Consider the following 10,591-nt stretch of genomic DNA (forward strand, 5'->3'; position numbering starts at 1 on the left):
TCTCTTCCCCCCTCAAAACAAGTTCAGATGTCTGAATAATTAGTTTCTTGTTCACATCAGATTTGAATTTCTTATTGATTTAAGCAAGTGTTTTGGCACGTGTGTCAAACAATCTGGTCTACAGTTTGGCTTGTTGATCAAAACTGATGAGCTGATTCTCTGTCAAACTCTTCTAAATATTATTTCATCGTGTGACCCATCACATGCAAAATGATCCATTCAGTTATCAAAATCTGTCAGATGAATATTCCATAAATATCTGACATGCAATGTTTGTAATGTCTGCTAAATTGTAATGAAATAGCAGTCACAATCTATATCACTGTAAAAAGTAATACGCTCTATCTACTCAATAAAAGTGTGGCAACAGATTACAAGCAATATTATTAATTAAATTCAACACATAAGAATTGAGTTAGAATTAATCAAATTAATTCCTTAAAAGTCAACCATTTAAAATGTGTAAAATTAGGAAACCTCATTACAAAACCCCCAAACTGACATAAAAAGCAAAGAGTCAAACTGCCCAACTAAATGAAACACTGATCACCATAACAGTGATCAAACATTTTCAATAAAATCAACATCATCATCTAAACCTCTTTCTAAACCATCTAAACCTAATTCTTGTGTTTCTCTTTCCTTCAGTGATTCTGCTTGTTATCATCAGGTGTCTTCAGTGTTGGCAATAAAAAATTCACAGTCGCTTGTAGTGGAAGAGCAATACAGTGTGTAAAACTGAACAAGCCATTGTGAATTTTCAGTTTACATGTTTCTGCAAAAATAAATGTAAAAATAAAAATGTTTTGCAGTATTGACTTTCCCCTGTAAATTTTAACCTACTGTTGAAAACTGTATCTAAAAAGCTGAGTGTGACACACAAAACTGACATTCTTGTAGGCTATAGAAAGCAGTCAGTGTCAACAAAAAAAGTAGAAAGAAAAAAAAAAAACAACAACATAAAATTTGTATATTCCATGGTGTATATATCCCTTTTGTATATTCCATATTCTAAAAAAATATTTCCATGGTTGATGAAAAAAAAACATTTTAAACAATTTGACTCTTTATGGCTTACAATGACAAAAACATTTAGTAACAATGGCCAATTTACATACGGTGACTGTATATAAAGCGCATGACAAAAGAGATACTCGGACAGTCTTTTAATCTGATAATAAACAGGAGAACCTATGAGGAGAAACAACCACATACACACTAACATTAAACAATACAGGAGAAGAAACAGACTGAAACTGAGGGCTTAACTACAGAGTGCAAACAAAGGAGCTCATTAACAAGACACATCTGACCAGAATACTCAAATCAATCAGAAACCATGGTGACAAACAGACAGGGAACAGAGGATGACAGAACTAATGAACAACCTGGAAATCTAAAGCCCTGTTTTTTTTTTGTTTTTTTTGTCAATTCGACATGTTGAATCGGTGAGCTCGTCGGTCAGTCGGGCCATCTGATTATTCTGATTGGCTGTTCAGCTACTGCCACCTGCTGGTACGGAAAAGCATTTCATCTTACGCAGGCGCAGAACGAACGTGCTACTTGGCCGTCGGGTGTCGAGTGTTGGTTTGGTGTGTCAGGGCAACTTTGGACCCAGATGCTGCCGACGTAAGCCAACCCTGCAGTCTGCTTTCGTTGCCACTAGTTCGTCGGCGTCAGCTTGGTGTGTTCCGGGCTTAACTGAGAGACTCAGGCAAGAACAGAACAAAAAAAACAGACCAAAAACAAACTCAAAACATGACAAAATTAAGTGAACTGAATGTACATTTTGCAGTTCTGATGTTCCAGAAAACAGTTGTGATATTTGCTCTTACAGTTTAGCGAATGTTAAGACTGTTTAAAAAAAATGTGTCAAAGCGATTGAGCAAAACTGTAACATATATATTATAATAGCCTACACTACAGTTTCACCATTTATAGTTGAATATTTTTTTTTTTTTTTTTTTTTTTTTAGTAAACTAGGCTAAGTGAAACTAAACATTATCAACAGCTGTAAAAAAAAAAAATCAAAATATAATAATCAGCAAATCTAATTATAGTATATGTATAGCAGGCAGGCAGGCAGTATCCCTTCTAGTCTTTACCCAGCCCTGGCCCATTGGATCTACTAGGCTACACTACATGACAGATACAGTGTTGTAGCCTAACCACCATTAATCGCAATAAGCTCCACGTTTTGTTACTTTCAATAAGAAACAAAGTGTCATCTTTAGAAATCTGTCCATTTTATCATGAAAGTCAAAAATAAATAAATAAATGAATTAAAAAAATTGCAGTTTTCGATGCTCTAATGTGACGTGAAAGATCACTATACAGGCGCCTCATTTCAAGCGAATGGTATGGGGTTGCATGAGTGCGTGTGGCATGGGCAGCTTACACATCTGGAAAGGCACCATCAATGCTGAAAGGTATATCCAAGTTCTAGAACAACATATGCTCCCATGCAGACGTTGTCTCTTTCAGGGAAGACCTTGCATTTTCCAACATGACAATGTCAGACCACATACTGCATCAATTACAACATCATGGCTGCGTAGAAAAAGCATCCGGGAACTGAAATGGCCAACCTGCAGTCCAGATCTTTCACCCATAGAAAACATTTGGCGCATCATAAAGAGGAAGATACGACAAAGAAGACCTAAGACAGTTGAGCAACTAGAAGCCTGTATTAGACAAGAATGGGACAACATTCCTATTCCTAAACTTGAGCAACTTGTCTCCTCAGTCCCCAGACGTTTACAGACTGTTATAAAAAGAAGAGGGGATGCCACACAGTGGTAAACATGGCCTTGTCCCAACTTTTTGGGATGTGTTGATGCTATGAAATTTAAAATCAACTTATTTTTCCCTTAAAATGATACATTTTCTCAGTTTAAACATTTGATATGTCATCTATGTTGTATTCTGAATAAAATATTGAAATTTGAAACTTATCAAACTACATCATTGCATTCTGTTTTTATTCACAATTTGTACAGTGTGCCAACTTTTCTGGAATCGAGTTTGTAGTAATGGGCAAGTAAGGGCTCCATATATAGTTTACAGCATTAGCAGAGATAATATTTTGATCCTTAAACTTTTAATTAAAATTGAATTCATTTAAAGATAAAGACACAATTTGTTCAGTAAACTACTGTTAAATTTAAAAAAAAAGAGGCAGAACTGAACCGAACCGAATCACCAGTTTTGTGTATCGTTACACCCCTAATAGATAGATAGATAGATAGAAAGAAAGAAATGAAAAAGAGCAGCATGAATATTCTGCTGAACATTGAGAAAAGAAAGTTATATAAGTTTGGAACAACATGAGGTTGAGTAAACAATCACAGAATTAACATTTTAAGTCACTATTAATTCCACATCCCCCAATACTCTGTTGAATACAGCTGAAAGGATCAAATATTTAACAGAGACAATGAACCGTTGGTAAAAATCATAATTGAATGGCAAATGCAGCCTTATCCAAGGACATATCCAAATGAAATGTGTCAGATCAAATTTTCAGAAACAAGTCTTGCAAGCGCCATCCTTATACTGGTGTCAATCAAATTATGAAGTTGATTAATCAGATTATGACCTTTGAAAACATTCAATGGCTTTAGGCTTCCATGCCATAAATCAGACATAAGAACACAATATCACATGGCAAATCAAGCGTAAATAAGCAGTTTGACAAATGGCATCTTATATAACTTAAACATAATAAGCTTCATTTGTATACCAAGGCATTAACAGGACTCTCATGTGTTCATGTGAATTATCGCACACTGCTTCGTGTGGACGCCGTTCGTGGCTTCTGCTGCTATTGTTCAATCCATCTGATGAAACTGGATACAAGATTATCAAGCTTGACAAATATAGAACATCCACTGTCTTTCTCTATTCAGTCCACACAAAGTCACAGGGCTTCTGTATTGGATTTCCTTTTGACATCCCAAAAGATATTGAACAAGCAGTAATAGAAGCTCATCAGCTGGTGAAGTCTGTGCAAACGAACCCAGTTGGCCACAAAAATCTAATTTGCCGCTTTGAATGAGCATACAAGTCTTTTCGGTTGCCAAGGCAACTTGCTCCTTGTTCACTCTCTCCCCAAGCAGTAAGACCGCAACAGATTTTTATATCACGTTCATACTTGTTCTCACAGACTGAGATAATTACTATTCAAAATGTTTGCTGCTGTATTTGCAGAGAAAAATATCCACTCTGCCAAGAAGAGTTTGTCCTTGCATGAAGACAAGCTCGCGGAAAGAGCAACTGACCATAGACAGACTAATGAAAGTTGATGCAGGAGACATACCTAACTTACACCTGCTGTTATAATCGAATACAACACTTGTAATGAATGTTAACTTGATGCCATGCATTGTTGTCACGCCTGAATCTGTATATATACATTACTGATCAAATGTTTGGAATAATAAAGATGTTTTAATATTTTTGAAAAGGAGTCTTTTATGCTCATTAAAGATGCATTTATTCAATCAAAATACAGTAAAATACAATTAGAACCATTTTCTGTTTGAATATATTTTAAAATGTAATTTATTCCTTGATGCAAAGCTGAATTTTCAGCATCATTACTCCAGTCTTCAGTGTCACATGATCCTTCAGAAATCATTCTGGTTTGCTGCTCAAGAAACATTATCAATGTTGAAAACAGTTGTGCTGCTTAATATTTGTGTGGAAACCAAGATACACTACCAAAAATCAATAAAGACAATTATAATGTTACAAAAGATTTCTGTTTCAAAAAATGCTGTCACAACCCTTACAATAAATAAGTATACTTCAAGTTAATTTTATTAAGTATACTTAAATAAAGTTCAAGTATAATTTTAAGTAAACTTTATACACTGTAAGTATACTAATGTTCTAGTAATATACATGTAAGTATACTATTTCAATACTGCTTGGGACTAAATTGGCCCACTTAAGTAAAGTATACTTTTAAGTATACTTTTCACGAGTTCGTTTCTGTCACGATAACTGTCAGTTCCTGTCAGCTCCTGGACTACACTTCCCATAATCCTCCCTGCCAGTCACATGTTCACATTCCACACCAATCACCAATTGCCACATACACCTGTAGCTTGTTATCTGAACTATAAAGGACTCACTCACACATCACTGGATTGCGAAGTCTTGTTTACCTTCTGTTACATTTCTAAGCGTTATTATCTTGTCTGCCTGTTATCGACCCGTTGCTGCCTGTCCTGATCCTTGCCTTGTCTGCTGTTCTGTGTATGATATCTGCCTGCCTTGATATACTGCCTGTATCCTGACTACGACTCTGCCTGTCCCTTGCTGTTCCTGTTTGCTCCTGATTGACTCTGCCTGTATGACCACGCTCACATTTAATAAAGCTGCATATGGATCTTACCATGAGTCCCGTATCGTTACAGTTTCCTCATAATATTCTTTAAGCTAATAAGGTTAAGCGAATTTGGCTTGCTGTCCGCTGTGGAGGGCCTCGAGGAAGCAATGTCAACTTGAGCTTGAACTACTAGTGCCTGGAAGAGGAGTACGATGGATGAGATGCCTAAATTATGTGGTGGAGTTGGGGAGGTGGAGGGATATCGAAACAACTGATGCCAGAGCAAGGTGAGTAGCTGCTTATATGCTCTGGATGTAATTGAAAGATTAGGGTTCCCTCCTCTTGAAATTATGTTTGAATTTCACTAATTGAAAGATTAGATGGGTTCACTCCTCCCGAAATTACGTTGTGAACTTCACTAAGTGGTAAACTTTGAGTACACAACTATTTTACAACAACGTTTTCCGTTTGTACTGAAACTAAGTAAACATAGGTACACTGATAGTTTACTAGTTAAATACTTGTAGCACATATTTTAGTTTGAAGTATACTCAGTAAACTATTAGTTTAGTAGTTTTATGCTGAAAGTATACTTTATAAATCAATAGTTTCAAACAATGTAAGTTTATAAGACATTATGTAAAACAATGTGAAAAAGCGTAAACACAACTACAAGCCAAGTACGCTTAAAATACTTAATTATACTTTTAAGTATAGACCTAATGTAGCCCCCGCCCCTCTTCAGCACTGCGCTCGTCGTGTCTTCTGGTTTGTGTTTCCACAACATGAAGGTAAGATCTTACAGATTTATGTATAAACCTGTAACGTAGGAGGGAGTCCACTGGAGGCGAGTGTAGTTGGAACCCAAGTGCAGTTTATTAACAAGAATAATCCGAAATACAAACATGAACAGGAACAAGAACATAGACGTAACTTGAACAAACTTGAACAAACTTGAACAAACTTGAACAAACTTGAACAAACTTGACAAAAACACTCACCTACAGAAGGTTACATTTATAATACATGACAAAGGAACATGGGGAAGACAATGGCTATAAATACAAGACCTGATAGAACACATGACTGGGACAGCCAATGGGGAAGTGACACAAGGAACAAGAGAACCAACGACAGAACATGACTGAAAACCACATGACCATAAACACCCAATGAGAACATGACACATGGACTAAGGGAGAACATGAGGATCAAGGGAAGCATGACACAAACAAGCAAAATAAATCAAATACAAAATAAAAGACATGAAATCAAAAACATGAACAAAACCAAAACACCCATGACAGAACCGCTCGTTTTAAAATCTTCCCGGTCTACTGACATTTGTTATGACATCTGCTTCAAACGTTACAATGCTCATGATAACTTTCATTAACTCTACAATAAGTAAATCCACTTCACCTGCTAATTACTCTTTGACAGCTATGCCATAGAAATATACAGAGCTACCGCAAAAAATAGGAAGTTCTAGAGATGGCTGGGCGTGCTACTTTCTCTGGTGCATAACCTCTCGATCAAAAGACTGTGTACAATAGGCCAAATATACTTAGACTTTTCTGTCAGTATAAGTCAAGTATACTTAAAGGGTAGTTCACCTAGAAATGAAATATATCCCATAATTTTCTCACCCTCAGGCCATCCTAAGTGTATATATGACTTTCTTCTTTCAGACAAACACAATCACATTATATTAATTATATTAAAAATATCCTGGCTCTTCACAGCTTTGTAATGGCATTGAATGGTGCCATTAGTTCTAAAAAGTAAATCCATCTATCATAAAAAATAATCCATACAACTCCAGTGGGTTAATAAATGCCTTCTGAAGCAAAGCGGTGGGTTTTTGTGAGAAAAATATCCATATTTAAAACTATAAACTATATTCACTGGCTTCTGGCAGCAGCCTAACACAAGTTTAGTTCCAGCAGAAGAGTGAACTCTGACCCGACGCATGATGTATTGACGAACACAGAAGCGCAGAGCATAGAGCAAAACAAAACACCGTCACAAATTAGTAGTCTAAAACTACAATTTTTAAAAATGAAGAGAAGAGGAGCTTGAGTTTGTTGCACAGCCCTATTTGTTTGAACAGCGAGAGGTGTCTAAGCTTACAATAATCCAACATCCTACGTCATACATTGTGTCAAGTTCACTCTTCCGCCGGACCTCGACTTGCATACAGCCGTTACCGGAAGCCACTGATTATAGTTTATAAAGTTATAAATAAGAATATTTTTCTTACAAATCCTCATCGCTTCGCTTCAGAAGGCCTTTATTAACCCCATGGAGCCATATAAATTACTTTTTATGATGGATGGATGCAGATTTTGGAGCTTCAAAAACTCAGGCACCATTCAGTGCCATTACAAAGCTGGGAAGAGCCAGGATATTTTTTTTAATATAACTCTGATTGTATTCAGCTGAAAGAAGAAATTCATATACACCTAGGATGGCTTGAGGGAGTAAATTATGGGATAATTTTCATTTTGCATGAACTATTCCTTTACATGTAATTTTAAGTATATCTACAGAGAAGTAGACTGAAAGTCTAAAAAAATCCTAACTGTTTTAAACATTGCTGATAAGATCCCCATATATATTTCTCAGAGCAAAAAAAAAAGGTCCCAGAATTCCTTGCTATATAGACCTGGAAGGAAGTTTCAAAGGAAGCAGAGAAAATAGAAACACTCCAGAAATAAAATGTAGATTAAATATGAAGCCAGAGGCCACACTGAAATTCCTATTATCACGGCAGATTGCGGGCTGACATGAACTAGCACGCAGTTTTCCTAGAGGTCATCACTCAGACATACACAAAACTATCACACACACTCACACGGATCAGAGAGGTTGATCGCAAGATCTAGGGGCCTTTTCAGGCATGACCTCCAGATACCGTGAGGTCATGTTTCACTGTGGAGAGAGTCGTCTAGATGTCCAATGAGAGCTTCGTAGATGCGAGCTTCATCAAGCCGGATGATTATGAGAGCTCAGCTGATGATGGCTTTGCTGAGAGATTGATGTGGCTCTGGGGTCGTCGGCTATTAATAATTCCTTGCAAGAGTGGCGGAGACCACAGCTCTGATTGGAATAGATTGGATTGGCCATCTGTGTGGTCGGCATGGTTACCAGAGTGTATCCTAGGTGTGATGATGCTTCTGTGTGTGATGGGTTCGTGTTTCGCTAATCAGGTCATATTAACTCTTTCCCTGCCAGTGTTTTTTAAAAAAACGTGCCAATTACTGCCAGCATTTTTGATCATTTTCACAAAAATTTTGCGGCACCCACAATATTTTGTTGTATGAATATCTGAATATGCAATATACGATAAGAAAGAACAGATTGTTTTGCTTTGAAACAACAACAAAAAAAAGTTTTATTCTAGCTTCATGCATTCTTTTTTATCAACACTTGAATGTGAGTAAGTTTCATAATAAAACCTGAGAAGATTCTGTACTCTTTCAGAAGATGCAAAATACCTCCCCCTACCCAATAACAGTGAAAACATGGAAAGCCAGAAAATTCCATCAATTGCGGGGAAACAGTTAATGGTTTCACACATACAAGAAAATTCTCATCCTCATGTCATTTCACACCTGTGTGACTTTCTTTCTTCTGTGGAACATGAATAAAGATATTTTGAGATTCTTCTTTTGTCATATCTCATATGCGTATGTACTTGGGTGAGTTAATTAACCTGCTGGTAGAGTTCTTCAGTTTACTGGTGTTCATTCATGTTTCAGCTTTTTGTTTGGCTTCTAGTACTAAAAACAGAAAAGTTTTTCCATGTTTTTTTTTTGTTTGTTTGTTTGTTTTGCGTACAGACGACAACGTTGTCTGCGAAAACAACTAAAAATGCTGTATTCTGCTGCCAGGCCAGTAGTTGGCGATGTCACTTTGTAAAGAAACACTACGTGCCTATTATGGCAGGTTCAGACTACACAATATTTTTGTCGGTTATGATAGTCACTGTGTCAGATTATGTGATTTTGACTCCTAAAATCTTGTCGGACAAGAAACATGACAGACTACACATTGCTACGTGTGAGAAGTTGGGACTATAGACTGACAGAAGGTGCCGTGAGCGTAAACAAACAATGGCTAGCAGCATGTTTTGCTATGTCTTGTCATCAGAAAAGCCCAAAAGTGGACAAATATCTGGATTGCATGGATATTTGGATTTCCTCCAAAGAGAACTGAGGTAACATATGTTTTATTTACTTTTTTCACTTTGTCGCGGTAACTTAGTCCCTCGAGGAAACATGATAACATGGAAACATGTTATCATATAAACACACGCTATGACACTAATCCAGCGTTTAGTTGATCCTGATAAGCGCTCAATGTCACAGTTCTAAACACGATGGCTTGCTTTTTCCATGAGGGGGTCTGGCTTCACGGCATCTTTGTTTCCAGGCGGACCGTTAATGAACGCGACACACGTCTCCTTTAATTACAGGAGACGTGTGTCGCGTTCATTAACGGTCCGCCTGGAAACAAAGATGCCGTGAAGCCAAACCCCCTCATGGAAAAATACTGTAGAATTCAACCAATCAGATGATAACTCGAAAGTGTTTCCAATTTTGTGTGCCATATGCATTAGATGTTAAGCCAACGGTCTGAGACTACACACCTATAGACTGAACACATAAAATGTATGCGCATGACATCACCATTTTCACAAATTCGTGTTTTTTGTAGTTTACACAGAGACGATAATGGTATCGTTTTCAAATTCTTTTTAGTTTAACTTTTTAGACCTGTTTTAAAAAGTTTGCATTTTCAGGCTCCCAAAATGGCGTTGTTGTGTAAATGAGCGGCCAAAACGCATAAAAGGTTTTCAATTTTTAGTTGAAAATGCTGCTGTGTAAATGGCCCCTGAGTCATCCTACGTGTTGGATGTATTAATTAATAAATCTATGCATTAATTATATATCATAGTGCAATTATTGCAACCACCTGTTGCTGACAAACAGATATATGACAGATATTTTATGTGATTCTACATAAATTCTACATAAAATTTCATTTTCTGATGTCATGACAATCAGCAGGGGGTCTTATTTTCTACTGTATTTTATATCAACATGAGGCTGAAATACAGTAAATATTTTTCCCTGGTTGCTTAGATAAGTCTGTGTAAATTCGCCTGGTCATGGTATAGGCTATATGTCGCAAAAGATGCAGCTTCTGTGTCACATTTGTTGTGTAAAGACAAAATGAAAAGAAAAAAAA

The sequence above is a fragment of the Megalobrama amblycephala genome, linkage group LG18, assembly GCF_018812025.1.
Source record: "Megalobrama amblycephala isolate DHTTF-2021 linkage group LG18, ASM1881202v1, whole genome shotgun sequence".
NCBI lineage: Eukaryota > Metazoa > Chordata > Actinopteri > Cypriniformes > Xenocyprididae > Megalobrama > Megalobrama amblycephala.